Raw genomic sequence first — 23,213 nt, 5'->3', positions numbered from 1 at the left:
GAAAACAGGGTAGTTTGGATCTGAACTCCATGATAGCAGGATGACTTCCACTTTGACCCCATTTTATGTTCCTCATCTATATTATCTACTTCAATAGACAGATAGTATCTTTGTGTGTTAGCTTTGCATTTGGCCTACATCCTGTCCATGACTGTGTAGCGCAAAGTTCATCTCATGAGGACATGGTACAGAGCAGAGCTGGGAGGAAAATGGGTCTTTTTCTTCCGTGGAAAACTGACTTTTGTATGAGTCTCCATGTTAACGGCATGCCATCAGAGAATCCTCCCCAGGCTCCTCCCAGGCCTCATAGTGATCGTCTTGTGGTCAAGTTTCAGTGCCAAAATCCACTGGTGTTGTTGAATAAAGCAGACTTACCAGACTGCAGGATCTGGCCCATGTTTTCTAATGCTAGGAGAGGAATGGCTTAGATTAAAAAAAAGTCATCACAACTAGATCTACCTCCAAACTGGGTATCAGGGTGAGTTAAATATTTCAGCCATGGTCCAACTCTTCTTCTGGGTTCAGTTCCTGTTCCACATTGTCTGTCTTTATTCATTTAAGGATTTCCTGTTACCAAAAACCAAAAAATTCACCATACCCTTTATGGAAGAAGTGCTTATTGTGGAATCAAATCAGTAACATCCCCGTGAAGCCTCAATAATGTGACCAGTCAATTTATCTAGCAAAACATTTCTCTCTTCTCAATGCCTCCAGAAATCTAAAATGCCTCTTTCTTTTTCTGGATACATCACGACTGACAGGCAGAGGGCATAAATAAAGGTCCAGTCCTAGGAAATATTCATTGGTGTTTATGTTGATGTGAGAAGTGGAAAGCCGTCAACTTGATTTCCATGAGCTAGGCCAAGCCTGGAGGGAGAACAACTTTTTTGGTTGGGAAAATGAAAAGAAAAAACCTCCAGAAACATAGAAGTCATATACACACACATACTCACACATATACAGCGAGGACTCAGTATGCGCCAAGAGTTATAAAAAAAATGCATTACATCAAATTAAAAATATTTTTTAGGCTGAATATCTAGAAAAAAACCCATCCTTTCCTGACAATTAGCTCAATTCAATTGTGAAACAAGTTTCCAATGGAAGATTTATTGCTTAAACCTTTTCAAATTATAGTGGACAAAAACTGAAAAATACCCAGGATTCACAGATTTTAATTAAAACATCAAAAGGATCAGTATGATCATCCTGTAAGGGACAGTCCTCCATTGGTAGGAGAATGAGCTCAATGACTGAACAGGCATTTTCTGACAGAAGACTGAAAGGTCTATTAAAAATGTTTCCAACACCACAGTGCCCATTCATTTTTCCAAGAGCATTGCCAATTCTAACTCCCCCGTTTTAATGTATATCATCCATTCCTATCCCTCTGTATGCATACCAGAGGAGTTTGTAGTGCAGGATCAGTGCACAAAACATTTTTAATACAATGGACACCTGAGGTGTATGTTACTCCACTGAAAGTAGTTATTTATAAAATGCAGCTTTGGGAAGCTAGTAGACAACAGTGCCATGTCTTGCATATGCTCAGTTTGCTGTGACAATGTTTGCATCTTGATGTGCTACCATAAAGCTTGGTGGTCGGAGATTTTTTTTAAACACAAAATTGAGCCTCTCTATCTTAGAGAGTCTTACTTGTGTTGTTTCAATAAAGCATCCCTGAATTATGTTTCTTAATAAAACAGTTAAATCAACCTCTGGTCTCTTAAATATTGTGGGCCAGATCCTCAGCCCACTAATGTCATTAAAAGGGCTGCTGAGAATTTACCTGGCTTCACAGCAAAAAGGCCATGTCCCAACCAGCTGCAAGTAGGAGGGCATGGAACCAAAACCCAATAGGTTCCTCTGATCCCTGGCAAGCAAGCTAGGGGTTTTCTAGCTGTTGTAAGTTAGACCATCCCTAAAACTTGCAATGATGGATGTAAGAATGTTGGTTTGACCCCTTGACTGGGCTCTGAATCAGATAAGGTGTAAAGGTAGCTTAGAGTCAACTTTGCCTTCCCCGATCTGCATCTTCAGTGTGTCCTTGGTACTACTAAGGAGCTGCCATTTGACTCCAAACAGAGCAGCATGCTTGTTGGCAACTTCAGTTGAGAAGCAAGGGACTAAACGGGCATGGGGACTGAACTGCCCTCTCACATCTAGAAGTGGTCCCTTCTGGGCAGGATTTAGGGTGGCATGTTAGCAAGGTAGCGTGGGGGAATCTTGCACATCACTGTCCATGATGTCTGTGGCCTGCGAATACACATTGGATTTCTTCCTCTAGGCCTCCTAATCTGGCACCTTTCACCATGGACTTCAAGAAGACAAAAAAGAAGAATCAATCTTGACATTTAAATGCAGAAACTGTCTGTTTACAGTATCTCTGCCATCAGTGCAGAAGGCTAGATTAAAATTTAGCTAGACAGGTATCAGCACAGTGTATTTGAAAATAAGGTATCTAACCTCCTATATTTTTAGTACATCTATGCATACTTTTCCCAAATACTGTATATATTGTGCTTCCTTTGAGATGAGTCAAACTGCCTCCTGCTCCCCTCCCAGCACCACCTACAGTGTCCACATCATACAAAATCTGCTGGTGTCCAAGAAATATGCAAGCAGTTCAGTGCAACTCTTAATTTAGCTAAAAGCTGCAGCTGACCTCTTATGGCTGTGTAACAATATGTGTTTACTTCAGAGGTCCCCTTAATGAACTCTCACAGGTAACCCAGTCATTTGAAAGAGATTCTCTTTTTTTCTGTAGCCCCCCGCCACATCTGTCAACTCAGAAGTGCAGCCTGTCCATATGTGATTCTCAGTATAGTTTATTCAGACTTGGAAAAAGATATGATTCTCAGGATAGTTTATTCAGACTTGGAAAAAGACATGCTTGGAAAAAGCTACATCGAGACACCAGCCTAGTACGAATAAACACAACTTGAAAAATGCTAACGTGACTGAATGAAAGCACAGCTGCCTCCGTAGGATCAGCAAAGCATTCTGGTCTGCAAGACCCCCAACTCACTTCAAAGGAAGAAAAGAAAACAGGAGGGAAAGTGTAGTGTCTTCATTGTTTTTGTGTAAACAGCATTCAGGTTTCATATTCTGTGACAAAGTTCCTCCTCTACGTTGGTGGGTCCTGAGCTTATTGGCAGATTTTCTCATCTCAGTGATCTTCCCCACAGTCTGGATCAACTCCTCCTCTGTCTGATCAGGAGTTGGGAGGTTTGGGGGGAACCTGGGCCCGCCCTTTAGTCCAGGTTCCAGCCCAGGGCCTAGTGGATTACAGCTGTCTATAGTGCCTCTTATAACAGCTACATGACAGCTACAACTCCCTGGGTTACTTGCCCATGGCCTCCTCCAAACACCTTCTTTATCCTCACCACAGGACCTTCCTCCTGGTGTCTGATAACGCTTGTACTCCTTAGTCCTCCAGCAGCACACCCTCTCACTCTCAGCTCCTTGTGCCTCTTGCTCCCAGCTCCTCACATGCACTTCCTCTCCTCTGGCTGCTCCCCACCTGACTGGAGTAAGCTCCTTTTTAAACCCAGGTGCCCTGATTAGCCTGCATTGATTGGCTGAAGGTGATCTAATCAGTCTGTCTGCCTTAATTGGTTCTAGCAGGTTCCTGATTACTCTAGTGCAGCCCCTGCTCTGGTCACTCAGGGAGCAGAAAACTACTCATCCAGTGACCAGTATATTTGCCCTCTTCCAGACTCCTGTACCTCACTGGCCTGGGTCTGTCACAATGCATACCAATCATATTTATTGTACTCCTATCGGCTTTACCTAGAGGAACGATAAAACAAAATGTAGTCTTGTAATCTTTCACAAGCCAAAATTAAATGTGCAATAAGGTCTCTTCAGAATCTTTCTGGTTACACCTTGCTTTAATAAAAATCATGTACTGTCCTTACAATCTACATGAAGAGGAGGGATGAATGACAGCATTTAAACTTTAGTATCATCCTTGAGGAGCTATTGAACAGCAGTTAAATAGTCTTTACAATTGACAGGGTTTTACCCAGGGTTCTTTCATCCCAAAGCTCTTAGTAACTTTTACTCTGTGAGGTGGTGTCAGGAAATAAATCAGGGGAGACATAGCTGTCCGACTGATAGATGGCTGGCATAAACAGGACAACACGAGAATGCTGTACTTATTCTCAATCATTTACACACATCAGCAACCAGAGGGAGTCCTGAAGAGTCTCACTACCTCAAACTTTTCCCCCTTATTTATACATTAGTAATAGAATGTCATGTCCCTTAAAGAAAGCTTGCTAAGCAAGTCGTTTCCATGGTCAAGCAAGAGGCTTCCTTATGATTATTGATTAACCAGGTGTGGGGTTTTCCTAGAGTTTGCAGCCTTGAGGCCCCAACAGACATTCCTGCTCTTCTAAAATGCATGTATCAGAAACTTCAACACAATTCTCATCAGGAAGGAGACAGGGCCAAGTTGCCCTTTCTGTACCACCCCAAACTTCCTCCCCCTTCTGTCTTGGTTAAGCTGCGTGGCCACTTTACAACCTGCAGATTAGGTTGCTTTTAGCAATAAGCTGTAGTGGTTTCAGTCACTTTACTGGTTTGCCAAAATCTCCCGGTATGAGGGCCTTGTGTAGGCTGCAGCATTATGGGTCAAGATGCCTGATTTCTGTGCCATTGTAATCATGAATTCTGCTACATGTTGAAATTTCTGCATTGGCTACAGATAACTTTGAGAGTGTTTTTTACTGATTTAAATATGATAATTAAATCATACAATCAGTACTTTATTCCATGTTTGATTAAATCTGATATTCAGTTCAGCAAAAAAAAATGTGATTTTGAAATGATTTTTTAATTTACTCTGCCCATGAATTTTCATATTTCAAGTGTCATAGCATTTTGGACTGATAATTGCAGAAGTTGCTGGCGTTTTTTGGTATCCATGAAGGACTCAGATGGAGTTTTGAGTTCTATCAAGTAGATCCAGTTGAGGCTTTTGGTCCTGTGGTAGGGACGTATCCCCTCTTTCCCTCCCACTTCTGAACTGGAGCACCTGATTTTTTGGGAAAATAGGGACCAAAACATTAACAGCAACTTGCCACTCCACCTTATTATCTGCCACTGCATCCAAGACAGGTTCACTTTGAATTTTGAAGGAAGGGTCAGGTCCATTCTTAATCTGCCTTTCATTTCTAAGAAGTACATCTAGAAGGAACTCTGACATTGATTTCAATTTGAGAAGAAATGTACCCATGTCCCATCTCCCCAGTTTAAAGCATCTGTACATATGAGCTCACTGCGGGTCTCCATGTCAGTTCTAATGACCCTTTAAATGGAAAACAATTCTTATATTACTGTACTCATTAAACTTCAGGCCTGACTGAGGGGGACCCAAGGAACTGGAAGCTGACATTTGGCAGTGGAAACCATTTTTGCTTTATGATTAACTTGCTTTAAAACAGGAGACTAAATACGAGGTAGTAGTTTAGGAGGTATTAGGATCAATCTTGTATGCAAGTGGGTGGTAGATTCCCTTTGTCAAAAAAAGGTTAACCATCAGGATCAACTGTGTTCTCAAAACTTTAACAACTAGCCCTTATAGTATCAGAGGGGTAGCCGTGTTAGTCTGGATCTGTAAAAGCAGCAAAGAATCCTGTGGCACCTTATAGACTAACAGACGTTTTGGAGCATGAGCTTTCATGGGTGAATACCCACTTCTTCAGATGCATGTGGTGGAAATTTCCAGGGGCAGGTATATATATGCTAGCAAGCAAGCTAGAGATAATGAGGTCAGTTCAATCAGGGAGGATGAGGCCCTGTTCTAGCAGTTGAGGTGTGAAAACCAACAGAGGAAAAACTGGTTCTGTAGTTGGCAAGCCATTCACAGTCTTTAGTCTTTAGAGCACTTTTCATCAATAGATCTCAAAAGGACTTTACAAAGGAGGTCAGTATCATTATCCCCAATACACATATGAAGAAACTGAAACACTGAGAGGTGAGTTGACTTGCCCCAGGTCACCTAGCAAACAAGTGGGAAGAATAGAAAACAGGTCTTCTGATCCCTATCTATTCTGTTCACAGCGTACAAACAGAAGTTAGATCTTCCTCTTCCTTGCATTAATCTCATCAAATGGGGTCTGTTCTATGAGTCATCTGCCTACAAATGTTCTGTTCAATGTCATATTCTCTATCTCATCACATGCAAAAGTGTCTTCCTTCATGATACCCCACAACTTCTTTGGTCAACTTCTCTGTCCTATTTCTTCAGTTTGTTGGACACTCCTACCTATATAGTTGTCAGGATTATGTTTTACATGAACAAACCATTTGAGGCTGCACTCCCTCATTTTTTAAACAGATGAAAACATACAGTTTTTTTGGGAAGGCTGCAATGTAACACTGCTTTATTTCTTAAAATCCAGAACTTCAACATACAAGAACCAAAGAGAGAGAGAGAGAGAAAGCAGGCTGCTTCCTAAGGGAGAGAGGCACATCTCACCCCACCTTACTGCAGGCTGGCTCTTAGTATATTGACTGCTGCTAGCTCCAAATCACATGCTTCTCTTCAAAGCCCCTTAGACTGCAAAAAGAACTACGAAACGCCCCCAAAATTTAAAATAATAGCTTACAATTTCAACACTGTTTTCAACTCTACATAGTCTAGTGCTCAGTCCAATAGGCCACACTGCCTGACTATCTTTGCCATCTAAAAAAAGCAGAGGTCAATCATACAGATAGCGCTGATTGCCATCAATGTTCCCTTATGTGAATGCCACACATTCTTGGGAAAAGAGTATTCTCTCAGTTTCCCAGGTGCCATCCTATTAATCTCACAGGTTAACAAATGGAAGAATTTGACCCAGAGATTGGTTGTATACATGATAATGCTGCTACATCTTTGCCCTATTCCTGCCTCCTATTCTGTTTTGTTCCAGGGGAAGAAACTGACTTTGCTCAGTCATACACAGTTGAGAGACTCTGCAAATGGAAATGGTTCCAGGCCAACAAGGAGTGTTCATGTGTTCATTTACTAATAACAAAAAATAATCTTGGAAAATTGTTCAAATGCTTTGCTTCCACCTATGCTCTAGTACTTTAGCAATTAGGATATTTACCATGGCAACCCAGAGCAAGCCAGCAAGCTTCATTATACACAGTATATTAATTGTTTTCAGACACACTCTCACATAGAGAATGTAAACACTGGTCTTTTCTGTATTGATTTAAGGACAGCACGTATTTCTTTTTGTCCCTATACAAATGATTCTTTTTACTCTATTTGAGCTATATGTATTTGCTTACTTGAAAGGAAATTATTTGGTTTTATGTAACAGTTTATCACAACAGTTAAACACATTTTTGCAATGCGCAATCTGTATTTTATGTTACATTGGTATTGCTGTGTCATAGTAAAGAATGTGGATCAGATTCAGATTAAGGGCTAGACTGATTTAACAATCTATTTAGTACAAGGGCAGTATATGGCTGTGTTGTCCCCAAAAGAAACGAAACAGGGAATGAATCATTATTTGGAGAATCACAATTCATTTTTGTTTTCCCTCTTGTTCCAAGGGCAAATTATCTAGTACTGGTCTACCTCAACCAAGCAACAGAGATGGGCTCTGGAGGAGAAAAATCCAAAATGCCCTGTCAAAAGAAATGTACTGTCTTGACAAACTGGTGTGAGCCTAACCTATTTAACCCCTAATCCCCTTCATCTTTCAGAGGCATGGGATGGTCACACAGAGTCCTCTTGCTTCCATCCTTTGTGTCTCCCTTTGGCCTCTTAACAGCATGGCTTCTACAGGAACCCAGCTGTCTGGTGCTCCCCAGCCTGTCATGTCCAACAGACTTCCCCTCAGGATGAGCATATCAGGGGGTGGTTTTCACAGCACAGAGGGATCAATTGCAGAAGATCCTGCAGAGAGAAATATCAACTCCGAGAAGAGGACAGTGCTCATGACACCCTTTCAAAGGTTGGTGAAGCTGCACTTCCTGTGTGAGTTTCTGGATTCCTGGGAGCAAATCAGAATTCCTCCTGGAGTTCCTGATGAAGCATGTCCCCTCTTCATATCCCTATGCTGCAGCAATACCTTGAAGTCACACACTGACCATATGCGTTTATTTTTAATGAGCCCAGTTTGCATTACCATACGCAAAGATCCCCAAGTAGCCTCTAGCTATCATGTTTGATTCTGAGAACTACAATGAGAAAAAGGCTTGGTGCTGGTAACATTACAAATCCTGAGAGAGAAGAATCCATGCATTTTTCAGATCTCCAATTTAGACCTAGTCCAGCTCCCATCAAAGTAACCAGTGGGTTTCCACTGGTTTCAATGAGAGACACACTGCCCATCTATTGGACTTGTCTGTTTCTCTCCCTGTTCCCTGTATTTCCCCTTAGAGATGGGCAATCTTGACAGCCTGTAAAAGCTAAGAGCACTACAAAGTTCCAGTTGCTTATTTGCCAGACATGCTAGATTCTGGCTCATCCTATATCAATATAACTAAATGAATGGCAAAACAGAGCTGCTTTTTATCAGTATATTCCAGACACCTTCATTTATGTATATGACTACATCTCATCTCTTAAAGGGAGATTGGTTAAGTCCTTCTTGTAAGATTCCTCCAGCCACAGATTCTTAGACACATCCCTGGCCATGTGTCCTTCCCTCCTGCATGATGATCCGATAACAAATTCTGATAAACTACTATAGAAACAACCATGGCACTGGAAGATTACCACTTTTGCCTTTAAAAGTGATCTTCAAATGAAAAAAAAGCAAGCATTTTTGGTTTCGTTAACATCCGTTTAACTGAAATATCTGAAAACAGTTAGGAGAAAAGAATTCTTTTTTAAAGATTCAATATTCACCCATACCCAATGATTCAGTGGCGTTAAAATAGGACTATAAACAAGAGGACCTATGTCAGCAGAACAAGAGAAGACCTGGCTTGAATTTTGTTATATTTCTAAGAAAAAAACAAGCAGGCAAAAAACTTCCAGAAAGAAAGAAATCTGTCTATACGTGCTTTACATTCTAGAAAAGGAACAATTAAGGCATGATCACATAGCAAGAAACAATCCTTCCCCAAAGATCTCACAATGTAAACATAAGGCACATTAAAACAAGGAAGCCCCATTTTACAGACAGGAAACTAAGGCGTAGAGAGAAGTAAAGTGATTTGCCCAACATCACCGAGGACAGCAGTGTCTATCAGAACTTCAGACTGAACCCTGGTTTCCAACACAGCAAGCTATAAATTCAGTCGGTTTCATCTCCCTCTTCCCTCACTTACAGGGAAAGAGAGAAAGATGAGGGAACTACTTGCACGTCCCTTCTGAGACACTTGAGAATTGAGAATCTTATTACAATGTACAAAAACCTTTCTAGGAAGAAGTACATTTGACTCTCCTGTGCTGCCTTGCTTAGCTGAGTTTAAAATGCACCCTAAGCAAGACTACAGATGTTTTCAAAGACACAATCAGACAGTCCATCATCAAGGGACAGACTAGTCTGTATTCTTCCACTCACACAAAAACTCGTGTAGAGGTCTTTGTGTCACTTTTTGTAGGAGTAAGATGAGTATAACATTTCTTGAAAAATGTCAGTTATGCTGAATGCTTTTAGGCAGAATAATTCCAAGGGCAGGTGTGCTAATGGATTCCCAAAATATTGCAGAAAGCTTCAAGTGTATGTTTGTAATACAGGGTGGTAGTAAATGGAAGAGAATTATTTTTTTCCCATTGAAGACAAATCCAAACCATCCCAAACTCTGAAAGTTCAGATCACCCGATATGAATCTTAACTAAGTATCTCAGCCTATCTTTACAAAAGTAAGTGTTTGTGTGAGAGAGAGAGCACGAGTGGTCCTGGTCCTCCCCATCACTTCACATCTTAAAAAGTTGTCTTGATCTGCCATAGACAATGTGAAGTACATTTCATTTAGAAATAATTCTGTTATGCATCATGTATTTTGTGTGTTTCTCTTCCCTTCTCTCTTTAATATTAGAGATATTTGCATGAAAATGAGCTATTTGTTTCTTATGAATTCATCTGTTCCTGTCTGTCCCTTACCTAAAATCATAACTAGAGCTGTCAAATAATTTATTAGATCAATTTAGCCCATTTTCCTGATTATGCATCTTTCGTTGGCAGCCAACCATTTTTCAAATGGGTTTGTTATTTGAAAGTATTTGCCAAATTTCTGTCAATAATTCGTTGTCTGAACATTACAATTTTTCAGTATTTCAAATTTGAGCTATGTTTATTGGTTTTGATAAGAGACATAGGCCATATGATACTTTTTCTTTTCATCCTGGCTGGATGAAAGTAGCTCTTAGAATTAAGTTTTCTGGTGCAAATGCTTGTTCTTGTGTATTCAAAATTGTGATTTTTGATCTGGAAATTGGCAGCGAGAGCAGATGAACATTCTAGAAAAAAAATCCTCTAGTTAAAAGAATTAAGGAGGAGAAAAAACAATTGCAGCATGAAGTTTCAAGAGAATGGCTTACAAGTAGAACTTTATTTCACATTTCTCGAGGGATCTGATCTAGACCCCCTCAGACTTCAATTCTAGATGCTCTTTGACAGTTTAAAAATTCTCCAATTATTGCCATTCCCACTCACCTTACAAAGTCTATGTTAACCTTTGCACTGTAGCTCAGCTTAGTTTTAGCTCATTGCCACCAGCAATGTCACGAACTAGTTTTATTGAGAGAGGAGAAGGAAATTTGACTGCTGGAAGCAGCGAGGAAGGCATTTCAGACAAAAAACAAATAGACAAATATTCTTTCCAGTTTCTGATCCACCATGTTCTGTTTTGTTTTTATTTCCAAACAAAGGGAGAAAAATGATGTGTTTATGAAATGGCAGGATAAAACGTCACTATAAATCAAAATGTCTTTCTACAGCTTTGTCACAACAACGCTTTTAAATAACAAAATTTTATTTTATTTTATTTATTTATTTTTAATCTTTCTTCAGGTGTGGTTTTTACAAAGCAAGGCTTACTGAAACCTCCTGAAAGTTCACACCCTTTTAGCTTCATCAACCAAATTATCTGGCAATAAAAAAAAAAAAAGTTTTCCACTGCAGGCAGGTGAATACAAATAAGCTGTTGCAGTTTTAGCTCAGAAACTTTGTGGGTTTTTTTGCTTTTTTTCCTTTTTCATAGTGAAACTGAAAGGGGAACATATTCTCCAAGTTCCATTGACCTAGGCTGGTAATAAAGGACTGAGTGGTAACAAGAATCTATAACTAAATTAATAAAGGTAGAACCAAAGCATTCAAGAAGGACTTACTCTGAGAAGAACAATTTAAAAGATATTATATGGCAGACCCAGCTCTCCCCTCCACCCATTTATAATACGTAGTGCTCATGAAAGGTGCCCGTTTGATTATAATAGACTGAAGTCCTGAGGTTCCCTACAGAGAACAAACAGCACATTTCCCTTTACTACCATAGAGGGATAACCTATAGATGTGAAAGGGTAGTTCATTCTTCATACCCATTTAATCCTTAACCTCACCAATGAGGACTGCCAACAAGTTCCGCCCATAATGGTAGTTTTTATTATTGGGATTATGTATTTTGTGAACTGGACTGAGGCCATTAAGCAGCTACTGGTAACCACTATCAGTCACTACTGATGAGAGCGGGACAAAATTTTTTGGAAAGAAAATTCACCTGGGAAAATGTGATTTGTCAAAATCAAAAACTTCTCATGAGAAAATATCTGTTTTCTAACTGGGAGAATTTAAATTAAAATGTATTCAACTCAACATTTTGAAATAATGTTTGTTCTGAAATGTTGATCTAAAAAGATATTTTCTCTTTTATAGTGTCAATTCCAAAGGGGGAAAAATTGAAATGTTTATTTAAATTAAAAGATGGTCATTTCAATAAGTCAAATTGTTTCATTTTGATCACAAATATTGATGTTTTCTATTTTGACATTTCCAATTGAAAATTTTCATTAGATTTTTCATTCTTATTTGTTACGGAAAATAATTTTGAAATGTTGACATTTCCTTTGAAAGGAAAATTCTATTTTTTTAAACAGTTTTACAGCTGACCTTGGCTTCAACCAATGAACATTTCTATAGTCCATTACTGATCTCCTTAGCCAATCAGTCCCAGCAGATTCAGGTTTTATTGTGTTTTTCATAATTTCCTTGGTAATCAAATAATTACTACATTAATTGCTTGACTGGAATATTTTGATAAGAAAAGCTGGGTTAGACATAGGGAATGTCCTGTGCACTCTATGACAGATGATTTTGATGTAGAATTTTTTCTTTGCCACAAAATTGCAGTCTAGAATCTGCGGGGGGGTTGCCCCTTCCTTCCCCAAGGAAAAAAAAATCACTTCTAGATCTTGTGTTTGTGAAGAAAATCTTACAGGTCAGAAGCCAAGTATAAACTGATATTGTCCAGCCTTCAGATAGTCTGAAAGAATAACTCTGGAAGGTATGAACAGCCCACACATTTTAGTAAATTGTGAGCCATAAAAGTGGCATTTAAATAGCAACATCTGTTAATTACTGTATTTCAATACTGATCATTTAAAAAGAAACATCCAGAGGCTGCACTTATTCCATATAGTCTAATCAAATCTTGATGCCATTGAAATAAATGCCAAAATTCCCAGGGTCTTCAACAGGGCCAGGATTTCAACGTAATAGCCCCAACTCTCCCTATCTCAGCTCCACAAACTTTCATCTTCCCTCCCCGACAACTTCTGCAATGCAGTTCAGTACTATCAATATAAAAGCAGTGGCACAGTGCAAAATGAAAATGCAGGTGTAGTGTAAAAAAAAATTGCATTTCATATCAAATGAAATAACATATGACACTGTAAGGGTTGTAAGTTTTTATATTTAATTCAGTAAATGCAACCACAAATTTTGAATGCATGTAGGGCCACAGAAATTAGGGGCAGGGTTAGGTCCAGCTTGCTAATGAGTACACATGGCTTTACCCCTATTTTTCACAAAATTCAAACTATGTATCCTCTGTATTGAAATCAGGAGTCTAAGAAAACACCAACTTGTGTGTGTGTGTACAAAAAATTCTTACTGAAGTGAATGGAAACCTCACACATCTATCTGAAGGCAGAATTTAGCCCATAGTATTCAATGTGTGACAGCTGTGTTATTCTCAGGGCGATGGACTAATGGAGAAAGGTTCTTACTGCGACACATGGAGCCTAAATAACAGAAATGGGAATTCAGAAAGTTACTCACAAAGTCAATTGCTTTTGTTTAAATGGTATTGTCTTTTATGTTTATCCCAGTGTGATAGTCTGTTTCATCAACTCCCAGGAAGAGTGGATTTGTGGTTCAGTTATAGTTGCATGTTATATGAGCTGTAGTTATACTGTCAGATAGTTAAATAGTTCTAGTTACAGGCAGTCTACTCAGAGCAGCTCAGACAGGCAACAAAAACAAAAACAAAAATCAGACTAGAGCAGACCCCTACAGGTCCAACATGGAAAGAAGTGAAGAAGACAGTGCAATTATCAGTTCCCAAAAATCAATAAAATGGAAAGTTGTACCATGACTGTCTGCAAATCCAGTTTGTGACAGAGTTACACAGTAGTGAATTATTTATTTTTTCAAATCTATGTCAATCTTGAATCATAGATTATAAAATCTCTTTCCCTTCAAAATTACACTTAGTGCTTGGAAAAAGTGCCAGACTAACAATTTGGAGTTTTCAGGTTTTATACCAATAGTAGTCTTACACACAAAAAAATCCCACCTCTTATTTAATGTCCTATTTCTCCCTGTTCCTTCACACACACACATGAGATGCCATAACATTATTTGCCTTTTTGTCTGTAAATCCAGATCCTAAATGTCAAATAGAAAACATTAGGTAGGAAGTGGATGTATCAGGAGATTGTTAATGGGACACATGAGACCTACTTCAGTAATGACCTACATGGGTAGAGAATGTAACTCACCATAGTACAGCTTTCTGGTAGCCTCTGAAAAATAATTCAGTGTTTGTCTTTTTCCCAGTAGGGATACTTCACAAATCTTGTCATATGTATTCTGTTTGCGTACATTTAGATTTACTGAAACAGATGTTATTTGTATATGAAATTAATAGATTTTTCAAAAATACTATAATATGTGGCAGCAAGGAAAGTGAATAACCATAAAGTGTGGTGCATTTGAAATTAGGATGACTCCGGGATGTAGAAAATGTCAATTTATTTCATAACATTCTCTGTTGATTGCAGCAAGGTTAAGCCATGAGTTACACACAGTTAGTGAGCAGGCAGTTGCCTGAAAAGCAATGGTGCAATGCTTTAAAACTCTCTCTCTCTCTCTGTCTATCATACTTAACACCCATGGCTACAGTCTTTCTTTTATATTCTCCCAGTAGCTGCTCACCATCAAGTCCCAGCAGACAGGTAATCTAAGAATACTAACTAGAGGCCAGGTGTATCTGCATACTATTGACGCCATTGATAAAGTTCTCTTTGAATACAACACCACCACCACCACCTGTCTCTTTTACATCACACTTTTATCACTAGAACTCAACATACTTCATAATATTTAATGTTTTTATCCTCACAACACCCCTGTGAGGAAAGGAAATACAGGTATTTTTATCCCCATTTCATAGATGGGGAACTGAGGATATGTCTACACTGCAATTAAACATCCATGGCTGGCCCGTCAGCTAACTTAGGCTCTTAGGGCTGTTTAATTGCAGTGTAGATTTTTGGGCTTCAGCTGGAGCCCAGGATCTGGGACCCCATAAGGCCCAAGTCTGAATGTTTACACTGTAATTAAACAGCCCCAGAGCCCAAGCTCTGCAAGCCCTAGTCAGCTGACTTGGTCTAGTCACAAGTGTTTAATTGCAGTGCAGACACACTGTTTGTGCCTCAGGGTATGTCTACACTGTAATGTAAGCCCAGAACTCAAGTTAGCAAACACTAGGTTTGTTACCCTAGGGCTTGAGTGTCTACACTCATTTGTAACTCCAGGTTAGGAACCCTAGATTCCAAACTGGGCTCCCAGCATCTATACTGCATTATTCAGGCCTAAGTTCAACTACCCATATCTCAGTCTTCCTAGAGCCCTCCCAAAGTGTGGCTGCTCTAGGACTTTGTTCATGGTGCTGCATGAGCAAACTTGACTGTCCACCAAACATCACTGTACAGAGGACAAAGAATTTTGGCCCATGGAATTCTACTTTTGGCAGACTCCCAGAGCATGAGCACACTGGGGCTCTATCTACACTACAGAACAATAGGGCTTTAACCCTGGGTCCTGGTTTCTTGGGGTCCTAGGACACCAGGTCTGAGCCCTGTGTTAGCACAATTTGTGTGTAGATGCCAACAGAAGGGAAGGTTAAGCTTGAGCCTGAATTTGAAGTCTGAGCTTACACTGCAGCATAAACTTACTCAGAGAAACTAAATATTAAGGCCACAATGGAAGTCAATGGTGAAGCAGGAATTGCTGCCAAGTCTTTGCCTAGTGCCCTAACTCTGGACCATCCTTTGAGAAGAAACAAACATTATTCTAGCCAACATAACTCCTCCCTAAAATGCTTTTTCTCCTACAAACACCCTAAAAAATGAAAATAGTAGTGGTCCCTATCTCTCTTCCCCTTTCTCTGAGCAGCTGTTCATTTATAACCCAATATCAGCTTTACTGAACACTGTTTGGCATGGGTAGTCTCTTCATCTCAACATAATTTAGAGCTGCTCAATTAGGTGTTTCAAGGGCAATATATTTCATTTGAATGTCCAAGTTATTCAGGTTCTAGAACAGAATTCTGATGGCTACAGTATTCATTATTGTACATTTATCTATCTAGTCTACTTATAAAGGTTCTTATATTGGAACCGATCACTGTTTGATGTGAGAAAAATGACAACAGCAATCTCTCTCCTTTCCTAAACTCCTTGTAAGAAATGGGCTTGGTAATTTGGGGGGTGAAACTCAGGGATAATATAGGATTATTTTGGGGTTTTTTATTGAGCTGGTCAGAATATTTTTTCCCCATGGAAAATCTTAACGAAACAAATTTACGGAATTTTCACAACAAAATTTAGATCTCATCCAAAAACTTTTAAAATGTGAAAAACCAAAATGTTTTAGCTGTCAGGTTTTTAGTTTTCTGATGAAAGACTGGTGGGTCTTTTTGAGTAAATGAGAAACTAAAATATTTTTAGTCAAAATTTCAATTTTTCATCAGAAAAAATGTCCTGATGACAAATGCTTCTCCAGATGTAGTCATCTGACACATTTAAGTGTACGAGAGAGGTTTTTATCATAGGAAAGCTAGGGTGAAGGGGTAGGTTTTCCAGTGGGACAGGTATCTGCATCTCAGAACATATCATTACAGTTGATGAAAATATATTGACAACCTCACTGGAGACCCTGGACTGAGTGTGCATAGGAAATGGACTACATTCTCATCTTTTAAAGCAGTCTCTTCAGATAAAGGACAAGTGTGAATGCTGAATCAATGTGAAGAAACTTTTACTGCCACTACTCATGTTTTGTCTGTTGTTCTGTGGATAACTAGAGGATTTCAGTCTCTGTTGCTCTTAACCCAGCATTTTTATAAAGCACAAAATTCACTGAAGGAGGAAAAAAGGAAAAAAGAGACTGAGGGCAATAAAATCAATCCACTCTATAGATGAAAAGGTGGATAAAGCATTTCACCTGTACTTAAGCATTGATTTGATGTGTTCAGCCCAGAGACAAGTATGGTATATATAGAATTTGTATTTTATAGCTGACCTCTAGGGAAGAACCAAAGGCTGAGTCAACAATAAATACCCTTCAGGAGCACATTTCATGGGAGTCACTTGCAGAGGCAAAGGAAAGAATATATTATGCTAGGCCTCAAAACTGTCAGTGGGGTCTCCAGAAAAGGGATGTGTCAAATATCATCAATGGGGAAAGGGAAGGGGAGCGGGGAGGATGTGCCAAAGCTAGCAGTGAAGGCAATAAACTAGAGAACATCAAAGCTGAGACATAATCATGAGCTGTCAGGATAGTACTGGCAGCCAAAGAGAAATATTCAGACTGTATCAGTCTCCTCAGGACTCAGAGGTTTTTCAATGGGATTTTATTAAAGCAATCGACATCTTGTGTGTGCAAGCACTGGGGAGATATTTCAGATTAACTCTAGCTTCACTAGCAGAACTAAAAACACCCTCTGCTGAAGGAATTTTAACAAAGCAGGAAAGAGTAGACTTTCAGGGATACTCCTCAGTGCTACCTAATGAAGCAGGGGAGGGACAGTCCAATGAGAAGAGAAAATGATGAAGGAAGCAAAGTGATCAGAATAGGTATTTGGATTTTATTTTGCTAACAACTTCTGGGAAATCCATAATCTGGCTGCTGGTCACATTCACATATTAGTCTGAGTGGTATACATGGCCTGGCTACATTCCACATCTCTCTCTCTCTTTCCTTCCCCTTTCAGAAAGATTCTTGATAAAAATGGACTGAGAAACCAAATCTCTCCTTTTCTGTTTTATTGCTGTTTTTCTCCTCACCATCTTCACCAATGCGAGCTAGGCAAAGGATTCTGATGTGGACAGATTTGTTTTTTCTCCTATGAACATTGAAGCTTGCCTTCTCCACCAGCACTGAGCAATGCATGTCTTTATTTCATTCATCATGTAAATAAAGTTTAAGAATTCTAACTTCTGCTCAGCACTAGGAGTATAGTAAATATTATGGTGGCTCAGCTGTGTTAAAGGCATCCCAGGTGCTATTCTCTACTGGCTATCCAGGTGCTGTGGAGCTTTCAAACCAGAGTAAGGAAGAACCCTAGTTCCCAACCTTTGTATATTGCTCTGGGATAGCTGGATTGTGAAAGTTTCTATGCAATGCCAAATTCCACTCTATACCAGGAAATTCAGGTTAGTTGCTGAAGATGATTTCACATGCCATACTGTTTCCATGAGCTTATGTTAACTAACTCTGTGCTTTCTCCATCTATTCATCCATCCTTTTTATGCCTAATCTCTTGCAGTATGTTGGCATTCCCTTCCTATAGCTAGCTATTTGGTCTAGGAATAAAAGAGAAAACATGAAATAAAAAGCAGATGCCCAGCATAAGTGTCCTATTCATTAATAAGAATTTTCCATCCTCACTCATTCCACTGTCCATATGAAGTTTCTTTGTTTGTTTTTTCTTCCAACAACCCATGTCCAGCCAGACGTCTCTCAAACACCAGCTGGCTTTTGTGTGGACTTGTCCTTTCACAAAAGTCAGTCTTCAGAGCAGTCACAGAAAGCTTGAGGTTTATCTTTGAAAGAGCTGGGCTTTAAATCTCAACATGTATAAGAGACTTTTAATGTCAGCTCCCCACCTTCACTCTTCACCCATTGTCTCACCTGGTAAATTTATAGTCAGCTGGCCTTCCAGCAAAACATTCATGGATTCTGCCAATACTCACATGCAAGTAGGAAAGGAACATATGATTCTCATGGTTCTTCGCTATGCTGAAGGCACAGGCAAGTCTCCTGTTGGGGCTCTACCTCTGTTTTTCAAAGCAATCAAGGGAGCCTGCACCCTGCTAGCACAGTGTAACAAAGTGCAAGAAGCTGTGGCTATTATCTCAGCAACACTCCTAAACCTTGGCAACCGAAGAGTAAAAGGGTTGAGGCATTGCCTTAAAAACTAAACTTCTGCACAAGAGTTTTTCATGCTATCGCTCAACCACTATACTAGCCCACTTCAAATACTATACTCTACTGCAGATACTCAGACATGTCTGAAATTCAGCTAGAAGCAATGGGATAAGAAAATTTATCCTTTCTCATGCCACCTCACACATATTTTTAGCAACTCTAGAAGGAATACCTCATGTACAGTTAACTATATCATCAGTTAAGGAATAAGTGTCAGATAGGTGTCAGCACAAGATAGAATAGGATGGACAATTCTCTATTGACCTAGTCCTCAGTCATTTTTCCTTGGGTTTCAACTAACACTAACTTTACATGTCTTACTCATCTGAGCAAGCAACCAGTGCCCAATCTAACTAATCCTAGGTATTACACAGTAGGGAAATCATGGGAAGAAGGGTGGAATGAATGTACAGTGAGCTGTAGCTAAAAGCTGTTCCATATTAGAGTGGAGTTAGGCCACTCTTTAAGCACATGGCTGATTTCACTGCTTTTTTTTTGAGGGGGGTGGATGTTAAGAATATATGTAGGGGACCCAGGAAGACTTTGTCACGGCCTAGTTAGGGCTTTTCGCTTTCTTGGTGGCAGGTTATTATAGGACACTGTATGCCAGCAGATGCTGCCTTTAGCCGGTTAGAACTGCCCTGCCTGGGAAGCCCCGGTGTTTATGAGGAACTGCAGAAAGCCCCTGGCCATAGGCCAAGGGGGGCGGCCATTGTTGATGAAAAGCCCCGAATTGCATATGTATGTGCTGCTTTGCATAGTATTAGCATGATGTTATAATTGCTGCGGGCTGTTGGTTGCGTGTTCGGATTCTGTACCAGGCCGAGCTTTTTCGTGCGCTGGGTTCCCCATCCTAGTGACAGCAACGCTTGGAGTCCCCATTGCGGATGTGTCACATCACCTTCATTAAAGCCAATTAATTCACCGTGTGTGTGTGGGCCTCATCCTTGCAGAGCATCCAGGCACGTAACATTTGGTGCAGCTAGCAGGGTGCTCTGGAGGATGATGCCATTTTGGCCGAAGGTAGGGAAAGTAGGGAAGCCGTCGCTGTCCCTACAGCGCATACCCGGGTGGCCCCAGACGGAGCGATGGGGGCCGGTTGCGTGAGTTATGGCAGGGTGGACTGCCCCTGCCGAGTGGCCGGAATTTCGGCAGGTGGCTGGCGTCATACCAGCACAGCTGACGGAGGCGCTACAGCGGTTGCGGGTGGACTGGTGCCCCAGGGCGGAGCGGCGGGGTATAGGGGAGTTCGGATGGCTCCTCCTGACCACCCTCCGGGCCCAGGATGAGGAGGTGCTCCACTTGCATGGGGCCCTGGAGGGAAAGAAGCTAGAGTGCACGGCCCAGCTGGAGGCCCGCGCCGTGGCACAGGCGGTCATCATCTCCCAGGCAGAGCATGCCCAGGAGCTGACAAGGCATTGTGAAGAGTTAGTGGCCCAGGTTGCCAATCGGCGATGGCTCAAGCATGGGCGGCGACCGGTGACCATGGCCCAGGTCCATGCCATGACAGCCGCCCCCTTTTGGGACCCCGAGGCCTGGGATGGGAATGTTGGGGGCTCATCCTCCTCGGAGGAGGAGGAGGAAAATGAGCAGGAGCCTGCAGTGGGTCACTTCCGTCCAGTACGGGAACTCAGAGCCGAAGGCAACATGTTGCAGCCAGAGGTCATGCGAACCTTCAAAACAAGTGAGTTGCAGGAAATCGTGAAGTCATTTCACCAGAAGCCCAGAGAAGGTGTCTTGAGCTGGCTGGTCAGGGTCTGGGACAATGCAGGAAACACGGTGATGCTCCTGCATTGTGAGTTACGGCAGTTGGGGGTCATAGCACAGGACGCGCAGGTATGAGTGGAAATGGCTTCCCTCACAGCCTCTGCAGCGGGGCAGGATGAGTCATCCTCCCTGTATCGATGGCTGACGGAGGCCGTGGGAGCTGCCTACCCCTCGGTGGGTCAATTGGAGGCACAGGTAAACCCCTGGAAAATATCTCTGAGGTTATACAGGCATTGCGGCAGCTAGGGATGGCCTGAGCTGTAGCAACGGGGGGTACTGATGGGCCTGATGACATGCAAAAAACAAAGTCTACTAAAGCTACTCTATTACGTACAGCCCCAGATGAGTTGAAGCCTTCACTCCTCGCGGTGGTCATGGTGGCGGATGGGTGGGTCGGAGAGTTAGCAGCCACCCTCATGCAACTGGGGACCGCCCTGGCCAGGTCACTACTTAAGGCTGTCCAAGCTGCTAAGGGGCAGCAAAGCAAGGGACAGGCCAGTAGGGGGCTGGAGAAGGGAGAGATACGAGTGCCGCGAAGAGTCTTGTGGTCAGATCTCTTGCAGGTGGGAGTTCTCCGAGAAGAAATTGATGGGAAGCCAACGGCCGACTTGTATAAGCGATGGATGCAGCTGCCCGCCGCGAAGCGAAGCATGGGGCCTGAGGGGGAGAAGGGCATGGAGCAAAACAAGCCTGCAGAGCTCTCTGCCCCACCTGCGGAGGGGCAGCTGCCACGTCCCTACTGAGGATGTGGCTAGTCCTCCACTCCGTGTGTGGCAGCGGCCACCTACAGAAAGGAGGCGGGGGACCAACGCCCCTACGTACCCTTAGGGATCCGCTGGCCGAGGGGAGGAGTTCAACATGTTTTGGCGCTCCTGGATACCGGCGCCGAAGTCACGATCTTGCATTCCGCACAGACCCAGGGCTGAGCCACCCTGATGAGGGGCCTGGGGGGCACTGAGACCCCGGGGTACGAGGTTATGGTTACCCTGACCCTGGGGAAGGCCCCTCCTTTCCAGGCCACGGTCTTGGCGGCCGCCATCAGGGAGTACATCTTGGGCATCGATGTCTTACGGGGTCACTCAGTTGACACGCAGTATGGCCTGTTTGCATTTGGCCACCCCCAATATGTAAGTGCGGCGCGGGTGCTGGAGGTGCAGACGTTAACGATCCTGCAGGGCATCCCGTGTTGGGAGCCAGTAGCATTGCCCCTCCCTACGGCCGTAGTTTCCAAAAAGCAGTACTGCCTGCCGGGGGGGCGGAGGAGGAAATAACTCAAATGATTACTGCATTATTAGAAGCCAAGGTAATCCAGCCCACACTGAGTCCCTATAACAGCCCCATCTGGAGAGTACGGAAACCAGACAGGACATAGCATATGACGGTAGATTACCGAGAGTTGAATAAGGTGACCCCCCTGCTGACGGCTGTTGTACCTGACATGATTACATTGGTCGAGCACATCACGGCCGCAGCTCAGCCATGGCATGCCAGGTTGGACTTGGCGAATGCCTTTTTCTCCATAGCGATTGCCCCGAATTGCCAGGATCAGTTTGCGTTCTCATGGCAAGCACGCCAGTATACTTTCTGCGTGCTACCCCAGGGTTGGAAGCACTCCCCGACCATCTGCCATCAGCTGGTCAGCACCAACTTGGCCCGAATCCAGTGGCTGCCCCAGACCCGCCACTATCATTATATCGATGATATCATGATATCTGGCCCCTCCCGCGAGGTGATGGCGGATGCCTTACACGCAGCTGTGGGGGGCCTGGAGGCGCATGGCTGGGCCTTGAATCCCCAAAAGATACAGGGCCCCGCACAAGCAGTGGTCTTCCTGGGTATTCTGTGGGCGGGGCCGGAGCGGCAGATTCCCCAGAAGGTGTGCCAAACCATACAAGGTTATCCCACGCCCCAGACCAAGAGGGAGTTACTGGCTTTCCTTGGCTTGCTTCGGTTTTGGCGCGCTTTCATTCCCCACTTGGCCTTTCTAATGTGGCCATTACACGCCTTAGTGCGTAAGGCGGCACCCTGGCAGTGGACACGTGGTCACCAGACCGCTTTGAGTTATGCAAGGAAGCCCTGCTTATGCACGCTCAGCTTCATGCCCCACAGCCGGGGGTCCCCTTTGAGTTGGAGGTCACCACAGTGGTGGATGTGGCCTCCTGGGGGCTCTGGCAATCTGTAGGGAGCCAGCAAAAAGAACCCATTGGCTTCTGGTCCCAAGCACTGAGGGGGGCGGAGCCCAGTTACACCCCATTAGAAAAGCAGATTCTGGCAGTGGTATGGGCGTTGCAAGACACAGAGAGCATGACGGGTCCTACACCAGTGGTGGTCCGTACGCCCATCCCCCTAGGACACTAGATACGGGAGGACCCCACCCAAACGCAGACCAGGGTTGCTCAAAACGCCACCCACTTTAAGTGGAAGCATTACTTACAACAACGGATGCTGCTCGGCTGACCCTCCATCTCAACCCCTCATGCCATTTTGCTGGGGGGGGTTACTTTTGAGCATGCACCCTCCCTAACAGACGAACTGCCACCAGTGGAGGATCCTGTGGCTGCCTCTCCTGTGGGGGAGGCTCCTCTCATGGACCAGCTAGCCGCTGAGGACCAGGAGTATGCATGGTTCACTTATGGATCAGCGGCGTACACCGCTCATGGCACCCAGGAATGGAGGGCGGTAGTGTACACCCCCTATGTGGACGTAGTGGTGATGGCCTGGGGCACTGCCGGCTCCAACCAGTGGGTGGAGCTGAGGGCTGCCACTCTAGCT

The 23,213-nt window shown here is 42.7% G+C and overlaps 1 long non-coding RNA gene across 1 annotated transcript; it reads left to right on the top strand.

The window, feature by feature from the left end:
• The first annotated feature begins 4,902 nt into the window (after nucleotides 1-4,902).
• Nucleotides 4,903-19,365, top strand: LOC115655059. Its single transcript, XR_004001324.1, has 3 exons — nucleotides 4,903-4,916; nucleotides 8,516-8,530; nucleotides 19,301-19,365. It is a non-coding gene; the product is annotated as an uncharacterized LOC115655059 (long non-coding RNA).
• Nucleotides 19,366-23,213: the final 3,848 nt, after the last annotated feature.

Source organism: Gopherus evgoodei, chromosome 7 (genome assembly GCF_007399415.2).
Source record: "Gopherus evgoodei ecotype Sinaloan lineage chromosome 7, rGopEvg1_v1.p, whole genome shotgun sequence".
In the NCBI taxonomy this organism is placed as follows: Eukaryota; Metazoa; Chordata; order Testudines; family Testudinidae; genus Gopherus; species Gopherus evgoodei.
Note: the sequence above shows the minus strand (reverse complement) of the source record. Positions and strands in the feature narration are given on the sequence as shown.